Genomic DNA, 26,795 nt, shown 5'->3' on the forward strand with positions numbered 1-26,795 from the left:
ACAACCTTTACTGAGCACCTACTGTGTGCCGGGCTCTGGGCTGGATGGGGCTGGAGTTGGAGATTCTGCAGATGACAGGAATGCATTAGACACAGGTCACTTTGTTTAGTTATTCATCCATTTACTCAACATTTATTCAGCACCTTCCGTGTACCAGACCCCACGCTAGACTCTGGCGTCTCGGAAAGGAAAAGCAACACTTCAGGAAGCTCACAGCTTGTGAGGACACTGCTGAGTAAACTCAGGGGCGGTAAACGCAGGGCAAAGGCAAGTTCCAGAAGCAATGGTAGGGGAGGGGGAGGGTGGGAGCAACCCAGGCCAGGGGCTGGCAAGCTCTCCTTGAGACAAGCCCTGAGCTGAATCTCAAAGGATAAGTAGGAGTTACCCAGGTGACTGTCAGTGTGGGGGAAGTGTCGGTGAGCATTCCAGGCAGGGAGGAGGGTGAGAGCAGAGGCTCAGAAGCAGAAGTGAAGGGGGGCGGGGGGGGGGGTTGAACCAACTGTGGCCTTGTAGAGATAACCATTTTGACAGCTCTGTGGAAAGTGGATTTGAGGAAGACCAGATCCCGAGAGACCCAGAGGCCATGGTTAGAAGCTTGGATTTTATCCTGAGGTAGAGGGAAGCTATGGTGTTAGGGAAGAACCCGGTCCTGCTCACCTCTCAGGAGACCCCTCTGGGTCTTTGAGGATGATGGATCTTGGGGCACGGACACTGGCAGGGGACCAGTTAGGAGGCTACTACAAGAATCGAGCTGAGAGAGGAGGGGCCTGCATGGCAGTAGGGATGGAGAGGAGGCGATGTTTTGAGAAATAATTTAGTAGAACATGGGAGGACTTGGAGACTGGTTGAACTTGGAGAGGGAGTGGGAGTCCAGGATGCCTCTGCTTATAGCTTGAGAGACTGGGAGATGGTCGTCCTACCCACTGACTTAGAAGAACAGGTCTGGGGTGAAGATGAGACATCTAATTTGGGACAGGTGGAGATGTTCTGAAGACAGTTGAGTACATGATCTATGCCTGGGCTTGAGAGTACATATTTTTTTAAATCATCATTAGAGGGGCTGAAATTAACCAGGAAGCCTGTTTACACCAGTAACAAAAGCAGTAGGTCAGGCTGGAGCCTTGGAAAATAGTCCCTGAGAAAGATGGAGCTGGAGTGGTCAGGGAAGTAGAAGAACCAGGAGAGTGGGCGTCATGCAGACTCAGGAGAGGGTTTGGAGGAAGCAAGTGCTCCACAGTGTCAAAGGCTGCAGAGAGCAGCTGTGAGAGGAGGAACGGAAAGTATCTATTGTCCTGGTATTAGGAAGCCAGTGGTGGTGTGGCAGGGGCACGGTTTTTTGTTTTCTTTTGTTTTGGGGGGTTTTTTGGTGGGGAGAAGGTGGGATGAGGCAGGTTGTTGGGGACTGAGGGCTGAGTGGTTGGTGAGAAATAGGAATTAGTGAGTATAGGTGACATTGTCAAAAGTTCATATGACAAGGGAGTAAAGATCTTGAACTAGAGGCAGATGAAGGGTCAAGGGAGGTGGGGCTGGATGGTGGTTTGAGGCGAACCCACAGCGGGCTTAATTTCAGGGACGGTGATGTGTCATGGGTAGTAACGGTTTCACTTGTTCTCCTAGTTCTCTCAGAGGTATGTTCACAGGGGTCCTCTGGAGGCACTGGGTCCTCCAGAAGCTGTGAAGGTGTGAATTCAGCTGCCTGGGGTGGGAGAGATGTTCTCCTGGGAAGGTGGATCCAGAGGGCCCACAAATGACTTTGTTTAAAATTTGTGGTAAAATACATGTTACAAAAAATTTACCATCTTAACGATTTTTAAGTGCACAGTTCGGTGGCACTAAGTGCGTTCATGTTGTTAGGCAACCATCACCACCATCCAGCTCCAGAACTCTTTTCATCGTGCAAAACTGAAATTCTGTACCCATTAAACATTAACTCTCCATGCCCCTCCCCCCACCCCACCCCCCCGGCAACTAGTACCATTCTACTTTTTGTCTCTATGAGTTTGACCAGTGTAGATACCTCATATAAGTGGAATCATACCGTCCCACCAATCACTTTCACGGAAGCTATGATGTTAATAGATTTGCCAAAATAAAACATGGACTGTGCCTGAGAAAACAAAATGAGTTTCTTATCTTAGGTCCATGGAACCATCTGCCCACGTCCAGGATGGGGGAGGTATATTTCAGCTTGGGAGTGTTAGGAGACAGTGAACTCAGTTTGAAAGGATGGGATGTGACTGCTTAATACCTAATTGATCTTGGGTTGCGTTAATAGAAGTATGCTGTTTAGAAGAAGAGAGGTGACATTTCTTCTGTCCTCTGTGTGGATCAAGCTATGTCTAGGACCCCATTTCACTGGGTATGTCCACAGGAGGGCAGCCACAGTGGAGGAGGTATGTGTGGGGAAAGGGAGGACTGGTGTGTATGTCCTGTGAAGAAGAGTTAGGCTGGTCAGGGAAGGCTGGAGAAGAGGAGTCTCAGGAGAAGGGGTCTCTGTCTTTAAATCCTCAAAGGCTGCCACAGGGAGAGGAGGTACTCGGGCTCACCTTCCTTAGTATTCGCAGATTGACCCATCCTCCCTTCCACCCAGCCTCCCTGGCCACCTGCCCAGATATCCCATCCTTCAGATCTCTGCTTAGATCTACCCCCTACCTCCAGACAGCCTTCCCTAGCCCTTCAGTCAATAGGGAGGAACAGAAGTACTCTTTTGGACCTTAACCAAATGTTTCCCAGGGTATTCATTTAATGTGCTAGCTGTGTGACCTTGGGCAAGTCACTTAACCTCTCTGAACAGGGATAAGGAGCCCATAAACATTTTTATTTTTTCCTGTTTTGGCTGTTTTGCCAAAAAGGGGAAAAAAAAAGTTGTTTTCTACTGTCTCTTTGACTCAGAAAAATAGAGATGATAATAGTACCTACTTTCCAGGGTCATTGTGAGCACATGGAAGTACTTGGCCCAATGCCTGGGACCTGGTAGGTACTCCATAGATGGTAGCTGCTATAGACTCTTTTTAATGGCTTTGTGTCTGTAAGCCTTATTTCCTTGTGAGGCTGTGAACTCCCAGGATGGTGTCTGCCCTTGTCTCTCACATGGACCAGTGGAGTGGAGTGGAGTGTGACAGCTAGTGACTTTTACTTTGGCCTGTTTTCCATCATCCCACTTCATGCATCCCTTTCCCTTGGGAAATTCCTCCCTGTTGTCACATAGTCCTGGTGGGCTGTCTGTTAAAGTGCCCACTGTTCCCACTCATCCCTATCCCATTGCCAGCAGGTAGGCATGTGACCCAGACTTCACCAATCACAGAACTCCATTTTCCAGCACCAGTCATTGGCCCAAGGGGTGAGCACATTCCCAAGCAGGGCCAATCAGACTCTTTCTCTGGGATTGATATACGGATAAGGAGAAGGAAGCCTTCTTTCCACCGGGACACAAAGCTTGATGCTGTAGTCCCAAGGCTGCAAACAAGTCATCTTTCCCCCTAAAAGTTGGATCCAGGCAAGGCAACAGAGGGGAGGGGAATTTAGACAGCATGATAACTGCATTGCTGAGAGTCCCAATTTGGGCTCTCATGGCCTTTGTTCCTGCAGTCCTTCTTTTAGTCCTGGGAGCTGCAATAACATCCTATCCATCTGTAAGAGCCAATACGTTCCTTTATTGCTCCAGCTTGTTTGGTTGGGTTCTTGTCTCATGCAACAAATAGGAGCCTGACAAATACACTCAGGGAATACTAAATGAATGGATGATTGACTAAATGCTTGGGTTCCCAGATGGGGTGGGATGTCCAAAGTTCCTGAAGCTAGAGGGTTGGGAGCTGCTGCCCTGTGGCCGTGGAAGTGAGGTAGGGTATTTGGGAGGATACTGCCTCAGGCGGGCTTGGATTTGTGTCCCAGCTCTGCCATTCACTAGCTGTGTGATCTTGGGCAAGTTACTTGCCCTTCTCTGAATTTGAGTTTCCTTATCTGTAAAATAGGCAAAATAATAGTGACTACACAGGGTTGCCTTGAGGATGGAATGAGATAAGGAACAAGAAGCACCAAACATAGTCCCCAAGGTGAGGGTAGGGGAGGCAGGAGCTAGTAGCTGTTTTTTTTTTTTTGTGGTACGTGGGCCTCTCACTGTTGTGGCCTCTCCCGTTGCGGAGCACAGGCTCCGGACGCGCAGGCCCAGCGGCCATGGCTCACAGGCCCAGCCGCTCCGCGGCATGTGGGATCTTCCTGGACCGGGGCATGAACCCGTGTGCCCTGCATCCAGGTGGACTCTCAACCACTGCGCCACCAGGGAAGCCCCTAGTAGCTGTTGTTATTAGCCTGCACTCGATTGTGGTGGATTGGGCGGGACTGAGATTGACATGCATCTCAGGAGGCAACAAAGATTCAATCTGTAAGCTGGATTCTCAGAAGAAGTGGGTCCTGGCACCAGGGAGTCTGTGCCAGCGCCAGAGTGAGTGTGTTCAGTCTTGAGAGAGAGAGAAGACAGAGATAATAGAACACCTAGCACTTAGGCAGTGGAGTTGGAAGGATTTGGCTCATAAGCTAGCTTTTCCGCTAACCGTGTGACTCACTAAATCTTCCAAGCCTCAGTTTCCCTTCTCTGTAAATCCCTTCTTGAGAGTTGTCTTGAAGACTAAATAAAGCAGTCCATGTACCATGTTCAGCACATGGCTTAGTAGGTGTTCAATAAAAATTAGCTATTATTTTTGGTATTTGTGGCTTCAGGAAATTTTCTGAACACAAAGGTGGGATGAGTGTATAACTCTACAGACAAACTTTTCATGAGGAAGTCCCCAAATCAAGGAGAGTCCGTATCTGAGTCTCCCAGGAAAGGCCATTTCAGAACAACTAGGTGCCATATGTCCTTCTGTGTCTGGATAATAGTGGGGCTCACATTGGGGAAGCCATGTCTGGGGACATTTCTATCATCATCCTGCCCACCGTAATTTCCTCAGCTCAGGAAAGGTTCTCAGAGCTTTCCACACTGGCTGCTTCCTCTTCCTCATGCCTCTTCACCCTCAAACCTTGTAACCTGGTGGCGGTTGGCATTGCATGGCTGAAATCACCCTCACCGAGCAAGACCCTGATCTTGCTAAGACCAGCGGACACTTTTCCTCCTCTGCCAAAGGCGATGGGTTTGTGGTACTCGACCCTGTGGGGGCTCGTGCTACTTCCCGGCACCCTCTCCTCCATGGCATCATGTCTCATTTCTCTGCATTCTCTTCCTACTTCTCCGAGGCCTGCTTCTCAGTTGGCTTAGTGTCTTCTCCCTCTGGTCTCTTAAATACTGGTGATCCGTGGGATCCTCAGGCTCTCTTCTCACTCCATACACCTTCGCCAAGGGAGCTCTTTTACATCCCCTAGAAGTTCTTGCCTTCCAGTTTGCTATTTCCATATGAGACCTTCCCAATCCTTCAGCTCATATTGCCAACTGCCCATTGGACATTTCCATGAGGCCGTCCTGCATGCACCTCAAACTCAGTGTGCCCAAGTCAGAACCCATTGTTTTTCCCCCAGAATGTGTCCCCTTTTATCTTTCCCATCTCAGAGAACGACACCACCCTCCACCCGCCCCATGCAAGCCAGAGAGTTGAGATCACCGTAGACTCTCACTCTCCCACATCCAGTTAGTCTCTAAGTCCTGTGGATTCTACCCTCAGGTAGACGGGTTTCTTTGTCTCTCTACTGATGACCAGGTCCTTTCTTGACCCATTGGCCCCTGCATCAGCTGACGGCCAACTAATGGACACGCCAACCCTTGGACTTACCCTGCAGGGTCCACTGTTGCTGGTGCTGGCTTTTGGATCTACCTGTTTATGACCCTCCATGGCTCCTCATCCCTACAAGGCGAGTCCGGTCCCCTTAGTTTGGCATTCACGTCTTTTCACGAGCTTGCCCTTGTCTGTCTCTCCAAGCTCCTCTCTATCACCTCTCGCTCCTGATGCTTCTGCCAGGCTGAGCTACTTGCAGCTTTTGCCTCACTACCCTCCTTACACTTCCTCTCCTCTTTGCCTGGAATGCTTCCTTTCTCACCCTTCTCCTCCAGACCAACTTCTACTCCCTCCTGAAATATTCTCCAGAGTGTGAGGTCCCCCCTCTGTGCCACCAAAGAGCCCTCATCCCCAGCAAGTCCAGCACTTGCCACATTACTTTGTCATTGTGAGCCTGACTCCCTCCCACTAGACCATGAACTACTGGAGAGCAGACACCTCCGTGCCCTTGGTGTCCAGCAGAGTCTGCTATGGTCAGTTCTCAAGGTACACTTTTGAATTTAAATCTCTAAAGTACTTAGTTGTTTTACATTTGTATTAAACAAAATATTTTAAGGTGACCTGAGATGGGAAAAACTGGAGAGAAGGGGCATGGCACATAGCTCAGGCGGCCCCCCAACACACATGCTGAGCCTTCACACCCCTCCCCTGAACCTCCAACACTCCATCCTGCTCTCCTCAGGAAAGACCTGTAAGCAGAGCCCTGCTGTGTGACTTAGACCAATCACATACCCTCTCTGTGCCTCCTCTTCCTCTTCTAAAAATGGGATGTTGGAGTATTCCAGGAAAATGATATTTTTCAGAGTACTTTCACACGAAAATTCCCAATTAGTCTTCCAACAGCATGGGAGAACGGTGGTGTTAGCACCCCTCCTGGCTTCTGGGGGTTCTTATGCTGGCCTTTATCCTTTACTCTTCACTCTCTGGTCAGGTCAACCCCCCCACCCACCCTCCGGTTCCTTTCCATCAGTATTTGAACTTGCTCTCTAAACTCTCCTGTCTTAAAAGTAAGATCCCACTTCCATCTCCAGGTGCTGTCTCATCTCTTCTCTTTCACAGCCAGACTGGCCCCAAGAGTTGCCCCCATTCCCTGCCTGTCATCCTGTAGCTCTCACTCATTCCTCCTCCCTTTGCATTCTGGAATTTACCTCTACTATTCCCCTAACAAAACTTTAAATGCGGAGGTCACCGGTGACCTCCAAGATGCTCAGTCCGCAATCCTGATCTGACTTGTCTTCCCACTGCATTGGTCCAGTCACAACCTCTGTTCTCTTCCCTGGGCTGCAGGGACGCCGTGCCTTCCTGGATCTCTGCTGGCTGCATTTTCACTGCTAGCCCTCAGCTTCCTCTGCCTGCTTTCCACCCTGCTTGTCTTTGAACACTGGAGTCGCTCAGGGCTCAGTTCTGTGTCCTTTTCATTCTCACCCCTCTTTCTTCCCACTCTGTCATACCACCCTCTTTTGGTTGCAGTTACCACCTGTATAGCTCCCATTCCAAATAAGCATCTCCAGCTCGATTCTCTCCAAGTTCCAAACTTGTAGATCCTCCTGGCTCCTGGGCCATCAGTTGGCCATCAAATTCAAAACTGAACTCGGGGTATTTCCTAAACAATTCTTCCCCCTGTGTCCACTGTCTTAGCTCTTCTTATAGAAACTCTGGGAATCATCCTTTATACCTTTTCCTCACCCTCCACGTTGAATCCACCTCTATTTTCTCATTCTGCCTCCTGAATATTTTCTGATATCTGAATATTCTCTGCTGCTACCCTCTTTGTCTGAAGCACCGTCATCCATCATCTTTCCATCAGACAATGAAATCTACCTTCTACCACGTGCTCTCTGGTCCTCTCTAAGGTATTCGCTGCACAGCAGCCACAAGGATCTTAAAAAACTTTGAGTCTGACATATCATTCCCTGGCTTAAAATCCCTCACACGTTTCACATTTTCCCAAAGTCCAAATTCTCACTACATCAGCAAGTCCCTGGGTGGTCTGGCCAGTAGCTCTCAGCTCCCCTCTCTCCCCACCTCCCATTACTCTCTTCCCTTCAGTCACACTGACCTCCTTTCAGTGTCCTGGATGCACAGCGCCTCTGGACTTTCACACATGCTGTTCCCTGTACCCTGGGGGTGCTCTTACTCCTTCTTCACCCAGCTAACTCCTGCTCACCCTCGAGGCCCTGGCTGAAATTTTACTCCTCAGGAAAGCCTTCCCAGAACTTTCCCTCAAACTAGCCCATACCCCCTGTTATTTGTAATTATGTCATACCTGCATTCCCTACTAGAATATGGGGAATGTTATTGACTACAATACAAATGCTCAGCAAATACTAACTGAGGAAGTTCAGGGTGGTTAAGCAACTTGCTTGAGGTCACACAGCTTTTCAGTAGCAGGTCTCATCTTAAACCCTTTTAGACTAGTTTTGGTGCCTCTGCCATGGGGCCCAAAACACACACACACATTCCCTTTATCCAAGCAGTGATCACACCTTATCCTAGCTGCTTGTGCAATGGCCCCTCTCCCTGCTAAGCCTCTGAAGCAGAGGCCATGCTGTCTTACGTGTTCCTGTGCCCCTGCCTTCTCTCTCAGCATCTGGCATGTGGTAGGGATGAAGTACTGTGTATACTTGTGGGTTTGACTCTCTGTTGATGAGTCCCCCAAATTCTTTTCTAGCTCTGCCTTTCTGCCAAGCACCAGTTTCATTCTTCAGCTCAGCTACGGATTGAGCCTCCTTTTAATTTTCATCCTAAGTTAAAGAAACCTAAACATTTAAAAGAAACTTTTACTAAAAAAAAAAAAAAAGAATAAATGAGACAATAATTGAGGGAAGCACGAAAGGAAATAAGACAAAAAGTACAAAATACAAGAAAAAGAGCCTAGAAATAGTTGAGGCAAAGAGGTTTGGCCACATATAGCCTGTGGGCTAAGCCATCCCAGATCACTGGCCCCCGCATAATTCTGCCCTTTGGATCCTTGGGTCAGTTCCTCGCCCACCCTCTTCTCCTCCCTTTTCTGGACTCAATCTTGGTTAAGGGGGCACTTTCCTGAGCAGACTCAGACTGCTTATCCACACTCTGGCTGATAAATCTGGGGGAAACACTTGTAAGGGGATTGGGGTCCCAGCAACAATGGGGAAACAAAGGCCCAGAGAGAGTTAGGAGAGGTGGACAGTGGGGTTCCATGCTCATCCCACAGACCCAGATGATGACCGTGCTGGCTGAGCCACTCTGCAGTCTCCCCAAGAGAGTTACGCAGCCTTGACTTGGCTATTGACCCCGTTCTGGATGGGCAAGGAGAGGAGCAGGGGCTTGGTGCTGGGCTGCTGGGGAATGAGGGCTGTGCGGGCAAAGCTGAGGCTGAACCCAGGAGGAAGGGCGGGGCCAACCAGGCCGGGGCAGGACCGAACAGCAGGTTCTTGTCAAACACACAGTTTAATTCTAAGGCTGTATTCCTTGTGCCTGGGAGATTTTCAGCTTGCAATAGTGTCATTTACAGATGGATTTGCTGTGGCGAATTACAAGTTTGTAAGCAACAGCTTCTCTGACGCCTCGAAGAAAAAAATGCCTTATCCCTGTGGAAATTATAAATTCATAACTAACAGTGTTATCCAACTGAATGTAAAACAAATTCATTACCAGCTACATGATTGCATTGAATACCAAGTGAGTGAACTGCACAGGCAGGTTTTGTGAGGATTTGGGACATGTCAGGAAGTGGGGACAAAACGGACTTGCCCCACTTTCTTCTTGTGTCCTTTCGGACTCACCTCAGGCTAACGCTCCATGTAGGCGGAACTGGATGAATGTACACTGCTTGGATACAAAAGAGGCTGGAGGTTATGGTGGTGGTGGTGGTGAAGGTGACGATGACAGCGGTGGTGGTCATGTACCAAACCAGACGACCACCCTGCTGTCACGTGTGTGCATCTTTTTGTATCATTGTTGGAACTGCTGTGTTGTCTTAAGATACTATCTCGTGAAAACTCACACGTCTAAGTCCTTGTGAGTGGCAGGACAAACCCTGAAAAGGGAAATCATTTCTATTGTTAATGCTGCAGGAAGATGTGTGTCCTCTGAGCAGAGACCAGAATGAGAAGATGGGTCTTAGGCACTGGAGTGGGGCTTCCCTGTGTCTCCCCAGAAGGTTACTGCCATGGGACCAGGATTCAAGGTGCTGAGACCTCTGAATGGTTGTTCCTGAGTGGGGGTGTCAAGAACTTACCCACAGTGTGAAGGCAGCTCAGGGTCTGTGGTGGGAGGGTGTAAGCTGTAGTTTTCAACCCAGGTCATCTGGTTCCAGCTGACTCTGGTGTATTCCCAATGTGTGGTTTCTGAAATGTACTTCTTTTTTTTTCTTTAATGTTGACTGTAGAAAATCAGAAAATGCAAATAAACAAAACTAAAAAGTACATATACCACCCATAATTTTACTTTGGGTGTATGATCACTTTGGGGTAGATCAGACCTGAAACTTGGCTCCTTCTTCAATTCCATTCAGAAACTCTGAGCACTTAGAAGTCTTAACTAAATATTTCATATGGGGGAGAAGAAGAAATGGCCCATATTGCAGCCCACAGGCAAAGGGCAGGGATCCCAGCTTTTAAAGCCTTCCTCCAGGGCTTCCCTGGTGGCGCAGTGGTTAAGAATCCACCTGCCAGTGCAGGGGACACGGGTTTGAGCCCTGGTCCGGGAAGATCCCACATGTTGCAGAGCAGTTATGCCCATGCACCACAACTACTGAGCCTGCGCTCTAGAGCCCACGAGCCACAGCTACTGAGCCCAGGTGCCCAAACTACTGAAGCCCATGCGCCTAGAGCCCATGCTCCGCAACAAGGGAAGCCATCGCAATGAGAAGCCCACGCACCGCGAGGAAGAGTAGCCCACACTCGCCGCAACTAGAGAAAGCCCACGCGCAGCAAGGAAGACCCAACGCAGTCAAAAATAAATAAATAAAATAAATAAAGTTTTTTTAAAAAGCCTTCCTCCACTCCCCCACACCACCAGGGAGTTTCCCGGCACGTGTCCTCTATCTCAGCCTCTCTCCTCCGTGCTGGCTTCTCCGTCTCTCTCCCTTCTTCCTGGATCAATGCACCTCTCTCTGCCATCTTCCTCAGGAGTAAAATGAGTTCCTCTCCTTGTCTCACGCTGAGTGGTCTGCTCTCCTCATTTGTCGAAACAGTTGCCTCAAGTATTTTTTTCCAAACAGAGACAGTTTCCTGTCTAAGAAGAATTTTGGTGCCAGCTTTTAAGATAAAATATTTTCACCTTGTTTCATGAATACATGTATATTTTTAGGACTGAGGGTTATTCTACAAATGCTGATAAGAAACCTGCTTTTGTTCATTAACAATACAGGGTCAGCATATTTTTATGTCAACAGATATATCTATATTTTCTGTTTTAATGGCTGCTTATTAGTCTATATGGTTTCTTTAAACCATCTCTTTATTTGTTATGCATTTAGGCTGTTTTCCAGTTTTTGCTATTATAACACCCACACGTCATCCTTGCACATTTTTCTAATTATTTCCTTAGGATAGACTCTTAGAAGTAAAATTTTATTTATTTATTATTTATTTATTTTATTAAAAAATTTTTTTTGGCTGCATTGGGTCTTCGTTGTTGCGTGCAGGCTTTCTCTAGTTGCAGCAAGCGGGGGCTACTTTTCATTGCGGTGCACGGGCTCCTCACTGAGGTGGCTTCTCTTGTCGCGGAACATGGGCTCTAGGCACGCAGGCTTCAGTAGTTGTGGCTCGTGGGCTCTAGAGCGCAGGCTCAGTGGTCGTGGCGCATGGGCTTAGTTGCTCCGTGGCAGGTGGGATCTTCCTGGACCAGGGACCGAACCGGCGTCCCCTGCACTGGCAGGCGGATTCTTAACCACTGCGCCACCAGGGACGTCCCGAAGTAAAATTTTAGAAAATGCACTTTCCAAAGGCTTTGTCATTGTTAAACTACTTTTCAGAAGGTTTGTGCCGATTTATACTCTCAACAGCTTGTATTATTGTCCTGCCTACTATAAATGATATGGTTTGTCTCAGTTATACCCTGAGGTATTAAAGAAAGGGTCCCTGTGGCCACTTTGGTGGCAACAATGGCAACTGGTGAGAGATTCCCCAAAGGATGAAGAATCTCAGGGAGCAAGAATGGGGGCTATGGGATCCAGCTGCCCCTCCCTATATGGAATCTTCTAAGGCCTCCATTGAAGGACTTGAAATTGGTTTTTGTGAAGGGAGACATTATTTCCCTTCAGATGATGGTGATGGTGATGAATACAGCTGTAGTGATGATAATGACGGGTGGTCATGTGGTGTGGCGACAGGTGACAGTGGTGGTGATGGTGAGTGCAGCGTTGATGATGGAGATGGTGGTGGTGGCACTGACACTGGGGCAGTGGTGGTAAGTGGCGAGGTGTGATGATGGTGGTGAGAGGCAGAGCGGATGATAGAAGGGGAGTGGTAGTTCAGTGGCGCTGAGAGCAGTGTTGGTGGTGAAGCGAGCCCAGTGGTGATGGTGGTGGTGAGGGCAATGATGGCAGAGTCTTGGAGAAGTTCCTCATGGTAGTGCTGGGTGCTATGGAAATACGAAGGTGAAAATGCTGTAAGTGATGATAAAGAATGTAATATAGGATTAAATGGGTACAAAGGGAGAGAGAGGTTGTCTTAGGGATGGGAAACAATGTGAATAAAGGAAGCAGCATGAGTCTAGTGCCTAGAACAGCGAGGAGACCCATTGGCCACAGGGGGTAGTGGAAGAGCAGATCAGTGGTGGTGGGTGCTGGGAAGAGTCTTGAAGGTGGTGGGAGGAATCTGGACTCCAGGAGGGCAGCACGGAGAGATTCTCTGAATCCTGAGAGGCAGAGGGGCTGAACGTGAGTAGCCTGTGGGACAGAATAGGCCTGCAGAGGACAGTGTGAAGAGCTGGGCTGTCGGCCCCACTCCTGGCCTCAAAGGGGAGCAGCAGGTGGACTGGGCCCTCTCGAGTGCAAGCAAGCATCTGAGGTCCACTGGCAGAGTGGAGGGAGGCGGTGTGAAGGGGAGTGGCACCTGATCCAACGTTAGAACCCATGGACCCCTGACCCCCTCCAGTCCTGTGTCAGCCCCAACCGGCAATCCCACTCTCACCTTGAGAGAGGGCAGGGTCTAAAACAGTGGTCCAGAACCCTGGCTTCCTCTCTCTTCCCCAACAGCAGCTCCCTAAGTCTGCTAGATGAGCATTTACTCAGTAGCACTGCCTGGGAAGAGCCCTTTCCCACTTCTCCGGGTGTAGCATGAAGCCCACTGGGCATGTGCTCAAAGCTGCCAGATTCGCTCTTTCCTGGCAAGGACACCTGAAAAACTTCAGGGAGGTGGAAGACTTATGTCTGAGCAGCCAGCACCCTGGACATCAGGGGTTAATCTATCCCTGAGGATGGGGCTAGGTCTCCCCGCCTCCACCGTGCTGTCCTCCTCACTCCTGTACAAAAGCCACTGGAACCAAGTGGGCACTGATTTTGGGAGAGAGATCTTTTCTTCCTCTATTTTAATAATACTGGTGACCTCGCAAGGTTTCCATGGTGACCAGACGAAGGAGCCAGGGGGACTTGGTAAACTAGGACAAACAAATCCACCCCCCGAATCTTCTCCCAGACGCTGGGCTTGGGGAGGGGGCTCTAGATAATCAATGCATTTACAGAAGTAGGAAGGGTAGGGGCTGGGGCACGAAGACAGAGCTTGCAAAAGAAATCGGGCTCCTCTTTCCTGTCTCTGCCCCAGCCCTTGTCCTGCCTGAAAATCTCCCTTCTTGGAGGGCGTGGTGCTGATTGTGGCCCCTCACAGGGAGACCTGGATGGTCACAGAGCATCCACAGGAGGGCAGTTCTGATCCGAAGGGTAGGAAACAGTCATGGGGTAACTCTAGGCACCAAGGCAAGTGAGGAGACCAAGGTAGGTGGGCAATAGAGCAGGGGCGTGGGTTTGCAAGGAGAAGGAGATTAGCATCTGGTGAGGAATCAGGGGCTTGCATGCCATGTAAAGATTGGTTTTCTAAGGATCAGCCAGGGGTCAGCGCCTGAGAACATGGGCTGTGGAATCCAAGTGACCAGGGTTTAAATACAGGTGTAAATAATGCCTGTGCCCCATGGTTGTGGATTTCATGGGTCATATGGGTAAAGCACATAGTAGGTGCTTGAAAAGTGTTTGTTTCCTCCTTCACGCCCTTCCCACCTCCATACCACTGGGCCACCACAGCTTGCGGAAGGGATTCGAAACACCACATTGCCCCTCGTTAGTTTCCTGCTTTCAGGCACCGAATAATTTGATCCTCACATAATTAGTGACTAAAATGCCACTATACGTTGTCCCAGTGCCTAAAATTCCACCATAAGAAGCACCACTTCTTTGCACCAAATGTCCTTTTAAATAGCAACATCTCACCTGGGAGGTAATTGTCCCGTCGCTGGGCAGGGGCAGTAATGCTGGGAGGTGGGGGCAGTGATTATTTTTTAGTGCAGGTGGAGCTTGCGAGTGAGGACAAAAGAGAAAGGGGTGGAGACAAGAGAGTTTGCTACCCTGAAATGCTGGCCAGCTATCATGTCTTTGGCTGAGGGCTTTCCCTGACAGTGAGTGATGGAAACTGGGAGATTACCCAGCATCTGAGAGAAGCCATACATGCATATCATGCCATATGCACACCATGGAAAATGGAAGAGAAATAGGCAAGTTTTACCCTCTGAGGATGGGCCCTGGGAGCGAAGTAGCCAGTGCCCGTGCACCTGTAGTCCTGCCGGCTGCCTCCAGGGGAATCATGCCACCCCAAGCAAGACAGGGCCACGTTGCTAGGAGGCTGGAGCCAGAGAGCTGGGTAGTGGACCTCTGGCATTGGGGTGGAGCTTGGACATTGGCTGGCTGTGTCTCTTTGCCACCGACAGGTCCTCCTGGGAAATCTGCTTTAATGAATTCAGAGGAGCAGTTTGTAATCAGCCCATCAAATGTTCAGAAACACTCCTTTAGCTGGTATCTCATTTGCTGGGAGTCTGTGCCCTGTGTTGGATTAAGACTCTCCATCAGGGTCTGTACTCCCCCTACCCCGTCCGTATCCAGCACAGCCTGGAGCCACCAGAAGGCAGGTGCTGCCCCCAAGTGAGTCTAGGCTCACTGATCCACTGGGAACTGCTAGGTCTCATTGTCCCAGGGCTGCTGGGAACCAGGCCCAAAGGCTGGGAAGCTCCCAGCTCAAGCCATCCCTGTTGCCATCCCTGGAAGATGCTCCAGGATACCCTCCTCCTCCTTTCCCCAAACTCTCCAGCTCTACCCTGTGTTTCATCTTCCTTTCCTCCTCACCAGGTCCCTGTTGCTTGGAGCTTATTCCTGAACTTTGACTGCCCTTGGGCTGCCTCCTCACTCCATTTTCTCAGGACATGGGGAGTCACTGAAGAACCCACCTTGGGGACTTTTCTTTCTTTTACGTTTTCTAACTGGATTTTGCTAGTGTATTCATTTTTGATTCTGGCCATCTTACTGACCTCTTTCATAGTCTCATTAGTTTTTCAGTTGATTCTCTTGAGTTTTCTGGATAAACAATCATATCATGAAAAAATAATGATAGCAATTTCCCCTCCTTCCCAAACGTTATGCTTTTCATTTTTAAAGTACTATCACGTTGGCTAGAACTTCCAGAACAATGCAAACTAATGGTGGTAATAACAGGCATTTTTGTCCCGCTCTGAGTTAAATATGAATACCTCTTGCTGGTGTTTTATTGCTAAGCATGATGTTGACTGTTGGTTGCAGACGGATAGTTTTTATTATGTCAAGGAAGTGTTCTTTTATTTTTACTATACTAAGTCTTTTCATCGGAGTGGATGTTCAATTTTATCAAATGCATTTTCGGTGTCTGTTAAGATCGTCACATAACTTGTCCCCTTCTGGTAACTGACATAATTAATTACACGGACTGATTTTCTGATATGTAATCGTCTTTACCCCATTGCATTTCTAACGTAGCATCTGTAGGATGGGGAGGAGATCCATTGCCAGCAAGAAATCTGGCTGAATAGCAGATCTGTATTGTGCCCTGAGTCCCATGGCTGCGAGCATGCTCACGCTTTGGCCCCCCGTACCCCCCAGTCCAGGATGCAGATTAATCTAGGCCGGCCCACTGCGATGCCTAGGGGCTTGAGCTGGGGCTCTGGAGGGCTGGATAGGGTGTCAGCTGGTCCCCGAGTGATCTTCTAAAGGTCAGTCGGATCAGATGACTCCCCTCAGTGTCTCCTCATTGTCTTCAGCTGAAAACCCAAGCTTCCGGGTGCATTGCTGAGGTCTCTTACAATCGGCCTCTGTCCAACCACCCCCCTCCCCCGCTTATAACTCCATCTTCTCCCCTCTAAGCACACAGAAGTCCTGGCAGGTGGCAAACCCATGTCTCCTCCTGGGCCTCTGGGACTTCTCACACGCTGCTCCCTTGCCTGAAATGCTCTTCCCACCTTCCTTCCTCAGGCAGGACCCATCGGTTCCTCCAGGGAGCCTTCCTGCCTGGCAGGCTGGGTTAGGAGCCCCTCCCCCGGTGCCGGTCCCGGCCATGCTCACTGCCTCTTTGGTACTCACCAGGTGGAAGGTAGTCTCTCTGTGCACTGCAAACTTCAGGAGCTCCAGGAGGCCAAGGACCAGCCTGCTCCACCCGGGGTCCCATCTCCCAGCCCAGAGCCTGCCCACAAGTGTTGCTCTATCAGCCCTGGAGCGAGCACACCTGTGAACACACTCATGTGTTCACACTCACGAACGCACACCCCTTGAGCCCCCACCCCACCTGTGACCCCCGGGGTTCACTGTCCCGTCTCCGACAGCAGTGAGTGTTGAGAGGCCCCAGAACGTTGAGAGGCAGTCAGCCTTGTTTCCTCCTCATAAACAACAAGGTAGTGCAATGTCAGGGCCCCAGGGGAGAGTGCTCTCCCCCCACCCCCCGCCAAAGCTGCTGCCATTGGAGACGCAGGAGGGGGAAGCCAAGTGGGCCCAGGAGGGACCAGATGACTGGGGGTAGATGGGAGGGAGCGGGCGGGAGGGCCTCTGATGGGCCATGTTCCCCTGGGTTTCCTCGCAACCTAGTTGCCGGTGCCTGATCTGGGCCTCTGCAGAAGCGCTACCTCTGCCTCTCCGCTGGGCCTCAGGCTCCTCCTCCCACGGTCTCCTCAGTCCATTCTCCAGAGGATCCATTTTCAACCCTCTGCCTTCCCCCAGCCACCAGGCGGCCAGCTAGAGTTCTAGCCTCTTGGGACAAGCTGACATCAAATGGAGGGCTGCTTGGCTGCTAAGCCCTGGGTACGGTGGGGCAGCCCAGACCTGCCCCCTCTCTTTTGCACCCAACTTCCCCCAACACCCCTCCCCAGCAATCCTGAGTTACACAACATATTCCTGGACAAGAATCTAATGAGAGGTCAGGTGACATGGCTTAAAGCACGTCAGGTCGGGCTGTGGTGGCAGGCAGACCTGGGTTCCGATTCCATCTCCACTCTTCACTAGGTGTATGATCTTGGGCATATTACTTAACCTCTCTGAGCCTCAGTTTCTTCATCTGAGGAGCAGAGTGCCCACCTGTAGGGCTGTGGTGTGGATTAAATGAAATGACTGATTGGAAAGCACTCAGCACAGTTTCTGACACATAGTAGAACCTCCATTAATGTTAGCTGATACTATACATTACAGGTCAGAGCAGGCTGGCCCGTAGCTGTGACCTCACAAGATGTGACCTCACTCACATGTGGGTGGAGAAAGGAGTCAGAGCCCACAGAGGAGTAAGATGTCAAGTTGCTGAATCCCCCTCCTCAGCCTGGGCTTGTCTCTTTTGAGGAGCTGTCTGCAAGGAGTAATAATTTCAATCACAAAGACCCTGATGCCTGCAGTCGGGTCTCAGCCTCTGCCCTATGAACATCCTGGCAGGCTCTTATTTATTTATTATTAATAAATTTATTTATTTATTTATTTTTGGCTGCATTGGGTCTTTGTTGCTGCGCGCGAGCTTTCTCTAGTTGTGGCGAGCAGGGGCTACTCTTCGTTGTGGCGCGCGGGCCTCTCACTGTGGTGGATTCTCTCATTGTGGAGCATGGGCTCTAGGCGCGTAGGCTTCAGTAGCTGTGGCACGTGGGCTCAGTAGTTGCGGCTCATGGGCTCTAGAGCGCAGGCTCAGTAGTTGTGGTGCACGGGCTTAGTTCCTCCACGGCATGTGGGATCTTCCCGGACCAGGGCTCGAACCCGTGTCCTCTGCATTGGCAGGCGGATTCTTAACCCTGAGCCACCAGGGAAGCCCCGAGGCTCTTATTTATTTAACAAACCTTTATATTGTGCTAACCGAGTGCCTGGCAGAATTACAAGCCCTTTATGTCTATTAATTTTATATGTCTGATAACAATATTATTATTAACTTGAATCTTCCACCCAACATGAGGTAGCTACTATCGTGATCCCCATTTTACAGATGAGCGAGCTAACAGTTCACGACTTGCCTAAGGTCACCAGCTAGCAAGCAGGAAGGTCACTTTCTGCCAGCAGGGACATCATGGACAAGGTGACTCCAGGGTCCATGGTGGGATCACAGAGGGTACCTGGAATGTCTTCCCCCCATATTCAAAGCTGGGGCAGCAGAGGCATTCCTGGGGGGAGTTGGCCGGCTGTGACTGTACACAGCAGGGGCATCAACATCATCCTACAAATGCCTGTCACTGGATGCCACATCTCAGGCCACAGCAGGTATTTCCCTGGAGAGAGGACAGTAGAAACTTGGAACAGGAGAGCTCTTTATTATTCAGAATAACCACACTATTTAATTTACTATTAATAATAGCTGTTTTCTTTTTGTGGTACGTGGGCCTCTCACTGTTGTGGCCTCTCCCGTTGCGGAGCACAGGCTCCGGACGCGCAGGCTCAGCGGCCATGGCTCACGGGCCCAGCCGCTCCGCGGCACGTGGGATCTTCCCGGACCGGGGCACGAACCCGTGTCCCCTGCATCGGCAGGCGGACTCTCAACCACTGCGCCACCAGGGAAGCCCAATAATAGCTCTTGAGTCAACCTTCTCTTGAAGAGAAGTGAGAACTGAAAGGATGGCCCTCTCTTTCCTCCCCTCCACCCTCTCTCCCTCAGAGTACTATGGATGCAGTCACGAATGATTGAGTGGTTTGGGGGGTTGCAGTGGGAGAAATTGGGGCCCAGCTCACATAATGAACCCAGTTACTCCTCCTCCCTGCAAAGCCTTGCTCTGCTGTTCCTCTGTGGGCCCCTGGAGGCCCCCCACGCCCCTTGCTGTCAGACCCCTGGAGGGAGAGTATGGCTTCTGTCCTCCTAGGCTGAACCAGAGGGCAGAGGCCAGGGGGCTGTGCTCCAGCTGGAGCAAAAGCAAGCTGGGTTCAGCAATCCTTGCCCTCCTTGTCCTGAGGACAGAAATGAGTGTATGGGGGCTGTAGGCTGGGACCCCTTGGGGCCCCATCCTCTTCTCTCTTTGTCTAGTGGGGGACACAGTGCAAGAAGTAGCGCCTCCAGAGAGGAACAGGGCCAGGGAGGAAACCTGAACCCTTGCCAGGGGATCGTTTGGCTTGGAGTTCAGAAGACTCCAGGGACCTGAGAACTGCCTTCAAAGAACTGGAGGGAATTGGTTTCTCATCCACAAGTCTTCAGCGAGGCCCTTCTGTGCCAGGTGCTGGGGACATGTGGCCCAGTCTCTATGGAGCTGCCAGGGTGGCAGAGGTGATGCATGGGAACATAACTTATGCCACTATAAGGCAGTGTTTCAGGGACGGAACCACCAGGTGTGGATAGAAGTTGTAGGAGGCAAGGACTTGATTTGCCTGAATCAAAGCTAGATGGGTTTCCTGGCTCCCAGAGGTGATGGTGCAAAGACTGGCCTCCAGAGTTGAGCTTGGTCCTTGAGTGTTTATTCAAGATGGCGCCCAGGCTCCTGGGCACCCATCATCCTTGACTGTGCTTCCCATATTTGGGCCCCTGTGTGATCTCAGGGTGTGTCAGGTGGCCCACTGGGGCTGACCTCCCAGGAGTCAGAGGTCTTTTTCTCCCTTTCTTCTAACTGCCTGACTGCCCAGAGCTGGAGGACCATGGCTGTCCCCACAGCTGTGGGATGAAGGTCTCGGGGCTACACACCAGCATCCTGTCCCCTGTCCCCATCCCCAGGGAGATAACCACCAGCCTCCTCTCCTCTCCTGTCCACCCCTCCACCTGGGTTGAGTCCTAGACTTCCTTAGGTGATTGAAGAGTGCTTTACGACAAACACTGCTGTGGGGTGGTTTCAGACCAGTTGATGTGATACTTGAGCTTTCTTAATGTGCTAGAGCTGGGTTCCACGTACCTGCACACACATGTACTCCTAAACACACACTCTCACACGCATGCTGGCTCCCACGGTGAGGGCCCCACTCTTTATTCAAGGAGCGGTCTCGGGTGTCTGAATGGATGCTTGAAGACTCTGTCTTTGCAATTAACACGTTGCTGCAGTATTATTAGCCTCTGATAGGCAGGTCTGCCTTTGCCAGAGACTATAAATATGCGGGGCCAATGACTCAGCAAATCTGTTGCTATTTTTCTTGCAGGTCCGTGTTGGATCTGTGTCTGTGTACACCATGGCCCCATCTCCCAGCAGCTCCCATGGCTTGTATCCATGGAAACGCAGTCGTCCCCAACTACAGGACTCTGGCTGATAAACACTGGGAGTCTCCCCAGCCCCCTACCCACCTTGGAGGGAGGGCATGGACCATGAGGACTCCCACCGAGCCGGAGGGTGGCATTGATGGAGGAGGTGCCACTTTCTCAGTGGCTTCGAAAGGCAAGGCAAAGGCCGAGCCTCCAAACACTTCCCCTGCTGGTCTGTGGTCAAGGCCTTGTCACCTGTTCAAGGCAAGTGGCCTGGTGGGGGGACCCTTACCGAGGCCTGGGCCCTCACGGGAGTGAAGTTGGCAGGGCGGTTCCTGAGAGCTGTGGGCAGTGTGGCACGGGAGGCAGGGAGCAGCTGCTGCCCTTGGCAGTGGGGAGCACCAGTATATGGGAGAGGGGGCCTGGGGAAGTGGGGAAGGGGCAGCGGTGCTGAGAGCAGGGAAGAAGATCAAATCTGGTGTAAGACCTGGGGGCCTGGTCTCCTGACCTTGACTCTGTCAAAAGAAGCTGTGGGACAGAGGAAAGAGCATGGGCTTTGGAATTCCTCCCTCCCCCTTCCCTCCCTCCTTTCCTTCCGCAAAGATTCACGTTCTCTCACTCTGTACCAGGCCCTGTGCTGGGCGTGGGAATGCAGAGATGAATCAGAACCTGACCCTTCTCCTTGAGGGCTCACAGTCTGGGGGAGAAGACAGATCTGGTCAGCGAGCTCAGGGGTCCTGAATGTCAGGATGGACCAGCGAGGCACAGAAGGATGGGCAGAGCCGCTCCCAGGGCCAGGAGAGCCGTCCTTGGGGAGCTGCAGCTCATGGAGCTGCCAGGAGGATGAGGCAGGGTGGGGGAGGTGCTGGCAGGAGGCAGAAGACCTTCTGCACAGATGGGCACCTCTGGCCGGTGGGTTGATGAGAAACTCACACACGGAGCTCTGACTCTGGCTCCTATTAGTAGCGTCCCCTTAAGACAGCGACCTAAGCTCTCTGGCCTATAAAACCAGAAACTACAATACCTACCTCACTGTGCTGGATGAGAATTAAATAAAGCAACTGGCCCCAATCGAGTGAACATTGATTGTACGAACTATATACCAGAATGGTCCATGGGCCAGTTACTTTCTTCCCTTTGGAGCCTGTTTCCTCGTGTCAACTGAGGAGGCTGGGCCAGGTGATGTCCAGAGACCCAGCAGCTCTGACCTTCCCTGTCCTCAGTTTCCCCATTTTCCAAAAAGGGAGAAGACGTTTCCACCAGGTCTCAGAAGTGAAGGAATGCGTCATGGAGTCATTCAAAGGACATTGACAGGTATTTATTCAGCGTGGCTTGCTTCTCCCCCTGCTTAGGGAAAGCAGGGCCAGGCTGATGTCACAGCTGCCACTTCTGTGGGATGTAGGGGAGCAGGAGACCCAGGCTTCCCCTCAGAACATCCGGGGTGGCTGGAGGGACTCACTGGGACCTGCAGCCGTGGGACAGCAAGGCTAGGTCTCAACACTCCCCCCTCAGCTGTTCTCCCCGCTTCTCTGTCTTTGTCTTTGGGGAAAGAGGAGGACTCGAGGTCTGGAATCTGAGTTCTAAGGACGGTCTGGCCCACCTCTGGCCTCCAGACCATTTAGGTCCTTGTTTTTTAAGCCCCAGGGAGGCTTGAACGCCCGCCTTGTCATCCCACAGTGAAGTCATACTGACCCTGTGAGGTAACTACTATCGTCATCCCCGTTGCATGGAGGAGGAAACTGCGGCTGAGAGCTTAGGGACTGGCGCAAGGTCCCCCCGATGCGGGTGGCAGAGCGGGGATATCCGTCCAGGTCAGCGTCACTCCAGGACTCAGGCTCTCTCCGCTGCTCTGCACCCACCCTGCCCGCAGGAACTCTGGTAAAACTCCTCAAATCCTTTGGGAAGCAGAGAAGATATAAATAGCACGTGAGATTGGGAAGTGAAAATAGCAAGTTGCAGAACAATACATACAGGATGATTGCAGTTATGTGAAAAAACAGCCTCGGAATGACATGTGTAGTTATGTATAAATGTATATGAGAGTAAATGCACAGAAGTAGGCCTGGAAGGAGGTCTTTGCTGCTGTTTGAACTGCGTTCATCTTTGGGTGGGGGAGGGGAGGGGAGGCAGAGGGGCACGATACCTTATCATTCAGTATATTCCTGAACTTGTTCAGTTTTTAATATTACAATGAGAGTGTATCCGTGTATCACTTGTGCGATAAAAACACTGTACACAGGAGGAACGCTTCTGCCCGGGGTGACCCATCTCCCCACGCCAGGAGTGGTGATGTGTGAAGGCTGGGGCAGGTGGTGACCTGCGGGGGTGGCCATGGTTAACAGGGGTGAGCCTGACAGCCCAGGTGAGCCAGTTCATGGGCACTTTTCAAACAGACGTGGTAGCACAGGAGACTCCATCTGTGCTTCATCTGTCTTTCGACAACTCGGAAAGCAGCCCCTCTACCCATTTTATAGACAGGGACCCTGAAGTTTAGAGTCAGCTTAGCCCAAGATCAGAGAGCTCCACTGCTGTGACTTGGTTGGTTAGCACAGCTCAGAGAATCATGAGCTTTATCTTCAGACAGGCCTGGCTTGGACTTTGTAGAGTCCATCCCAGATTCTCTGAGCCTCAGCTTTCCTATCTATAAAATGATACCCCTACCTTGAAGAGTTTTTGTGAGGGTTGAATGAGATCCAATGTGCTAAGTGGCTGTCACCCAACAGGCTCTATTCATGGTGGCTCCCCAGCTCTCTTTTCTCTTCGTAGAAGGGATGCTGTTCTGATCTCAGCATGGTGCAGATAACACACGGGCCTTTGTCTGAATCCTGGTCACGTAGAAACAATCACCGTACAATGAGCACATGCTGGGTGCCAGGGATCATGCCAAGGGCTATACCTACAGCTCCTTTAATCCTAACCCTGCTCCGTACCTCTGAGATCGGCACTAATTTACAGATGTGGGAATTGAGGTATCAAGGTTATGCTGGCCTCATAATGACTTGGAAAGAATTCCCTCTTTTTCTATTATTCGGAAGATTTTGTGTAATAAGGTTATTTTTCTTAAATATAAGGTAGAATCCACCAGGAAAATCATCTGGGCTTAGAGTTTTCTCTGTAAGAAGAGTTTTTGATTACAAACTCCATGTCTTTAGGAATTTTAGAAGCATTCCTATTTTCTATTTCTTCTCATGTTAGTTTTGGTAAATTTCCTTCTCCTTAAGAAGATAGCAACAATTCCTGCTGGGCAGGATTATTGGGCAGAGTGACTGAGTTACTTACCCCCTGTGTGTAGTAACTGAGCAGCATGCCCATCTAGGTCTGGAACACATTAGGTTTCCTGACATTGCACTTGGGCATCCTGATGTCTACCCCTCCCTCCATCAGAGCCTAAGAGGACCAGGATGGGAGCCAGGGCCTCCCCGTTGGGTAGGGGACCTGACATTTTCTAAAATGCCAGAGAGACTTGGGTTAGGGCAGAAAGGCCCTGAAAGGTTGGCACACGAGGCTGGAGGGGTGTCCAAGGCCTCAGACCACCCAGGGAGCCAGCGGAAGCAGGGCACTCAGGACCTCCACATCAATGGACACAGCAGCTCTGGTTTTGAAACGCTGAGTGCCCAATGGTGCTCAGGTACTCAGCTAACGCTTACAGAGGGAGAGAAAGGACATAAGAGAATGACAGCAGTGGTGGGGAGGGGTGCAGGAGCAGTACAGAGGAAGGTTTTTGGTCCAGAGGAGGGAGAGGGGTGAGAGTTTTAGGGCCTTCCCTGTCCATTAAGCTTTCAGGGCCAGATGGTTACAACCACAGGGGATGCCCCCTGCCTCTGCCTCCTCCCTGATCCCCAGCTCCCAAATCTGAGTCCTGGAGGAGATGATTAAAATTGCAGGCCCAGCAAGGAACCCCACGACCACCCCTCCAGCTTCAGATCCTGGGCAATGTGGGGGCCTGCATCATACCACCCTCGACACTTTGCCCTTGACTCTCCTTCCTCACTGAACAACAGGGCTGAGTGGGGGTGGGGCAGAATGCCCAGAATGAGAACCTACTTTGCTATCTTGGCTCCAGGCTTATATTCCCTCCCTACTCTGTGAAGCTATAAGAAGCTGGGCTTATTGCTGGAAGTACCCATCCCTGAGTCCAGCCTTTTGGGGACTGTCCCCAGGGATCCCCTATGCAAGGATGTTCTAGGCCCAGAGCTGCTCCACGTGGCATCAAGATCATAAGGAGAGCTCAATAAACCCTGAACAAAGGAATGAGCAAAAGAGCGATGGCTCCCTGGATGACTGGAACACCTACTATATGTTCTCAGCATGTAAAGGTAAAAAGACACCTGGTCTGGTGAGGGAGGCCAACATACACAAGTAGCATCACATCTTTGGGTGATCAATGCAGTGCTGAATGTGGCTCAGGGTATTGTGAGGGCACAAAGGAAAATGTCTAATCCATCTAGGGGTCCAATAAAGGTCGGGGGGGGGGGCATTGGAAGAGGTAGCATGGGCTGGGTTTTGAAAGATAAATAGGAGTTATCCAGGAGGTTGGTAGAGCTGGGAGAGGGAGCAGGGAGTAGGAAATGCACGTGCAATTACCAAGGGGAGTAAGAGACCACGTGGTCGCTGATCTCAGTCTATTAGTGGAATTACTGACACTCAACACTCAGATTTCCAGGTCAGTTCCTGCTCCAGGAGGATCCTGGACTCACAGTGCATTGGAAGCTCAAGGTCCTGACCTCCCCAGCAAACACTAAGCTCAGACGAAAGACATCCCTTTCTACCTGGGCTCAGCATTTCTAAACTGGAGGAGGGTGGTATAACAATTAAGGATGGCCGTAAGTAAAAGAAAACCTAATAGTGTCCCAACACATAAGGTGTTGGGGGGCAGGAGGGTATTTGTTCCATATAGCAAGTAGTTCAGGGATGGACAGTTCAGGGCCACTGTGAAAGCTCCACTAGGCTGTCCAAGCCCCAGGCTCCTTCCATCATCCCCTCCACTATCCTTAGTGTGAAAACCTGTCTTATAGCTTGTTGACTCATAATAGCAAGATGGCTGTAGCAACGCCAGACCTCTGTCCACGTTCCAGGCAGAAAGAAGATGGAAAGGCTAAAGGGCATGCCAGCTCTGTCCCTTTTAAAAAGAGCACCCGGGAGCCCCACCCAGTGCTTCCCTTACATCTCATTGGCCATAACTGGGTCACACGGCCATCTCTAGACCAATCACTGGAAGGTGTCTGGGGAGAGAGGGGTCGTGGAGGGGCTTGGATCAACTGGCCAACAGTGTCTGCTACAGGTGGGCGTTCACAGCAGCACACACAGCCCTCAGCCCCCGGACATGGGAGCCAGCCGGTTCAGAAACGGCCTCCTTAGAGCAGTCATTCAACCAACATTAATGATTGCCCTGGATCAATTAGCGACTGGGCCCTGGAGCTCAGTGGGAAAGTGACATTTCAAATGACATTGGTGGGTCCTGAGCCTGCAAACATCTTTTCTTGACTTTGGAGGAAAGGAGTTTAAATAAGGCTAGCCTCAAAACCCCACTTCATCTGACCAATTATGAAGTGGCTTCCTTTAGAGGTTGAAGAAGGTGTGCAGACCAGCAGGGATAGTAGAGTTACCCATGAACTGGATGTGGCATGATGGAGGGGGCGGGGGGTCACTGTTCTCCCAGAAATGTCAGCCCCCCACAGTGTCAGAGAGCCCAGGCTACCTCCCTGCCTAAGAGCTCCTCTTCCCACCAATGACCTGACACATCCTTACCCCTCAGAGCCCTGAGCCCAGGAGGCTACTTCCGATGTTATAGCATAGCAAGGTCCTTCAGGTCCTCTCCGTGGCTCCCCCACCCAACCTCAGAGGAAGAGCACAGACTCACTCTGGGTCTGGCAAGAAATGCCCAAGGCTGGGCATCAGAAGGCCTGTGTGACCTTGGGCAAGTCAGTCAACCTCTCTGGGCCTTTAGTGACACCTTGTGGTGGCATCTGCTTGAAACCAGAGTGCCTGAGTGAAAAAAAAAAACCCATATTTTCCTCCCACCGCTCCCTTCCACCATGCCCAGGCCTGTCTCGCCACTTCCAGCACATCTGATTCAGCCCTTCCTGTCCACGTTAAAATGAAACGCCCTTCCACAGGGGAGCAATCGCAGCTCAGTCCTTCCATCTGGAGTTATAGATCTCAGAGCTCAGTGCTGCACGGTACTTTCACCAGCTCTGGGACAAGGATGCGGGGGACTTTTGTTGATCACATGAAGTCAGAAAATCTCCCCATTTTCCAGAAAGAAAAATTGAGTCCATAGCCAGGTGAGGCCTTGCTTGAGTTACCAGCCTCAGCTTCCCATTCTCTTTCTTTTCTGTGATGGGCATAGGGTCTCACTCAGCCCAGAAGTAGCCAGGAAGAGTTCCGTGTGTGTGTGTGTGTGTGTGTGTGTGTGTGTGTGTGTGTGTGTGTG

This window comes from Monodon monoceros, unplaced genomic scaffold (assembly GCF_005190385.1).
Source record: "Monodon monoceros isolate NGI ecotype Baffin Bay Population unplaced genomic scaffold, NGI_Narwhal_1 Super_Scaffold_21, whole genome shotgun sequence".
NCBI classification, from domain to species: Eukaryota; Metazoa; Chordata; class Mammalia; order Artiodactyla; family Monodontidae; genus Monodon; species Monodon monoceros.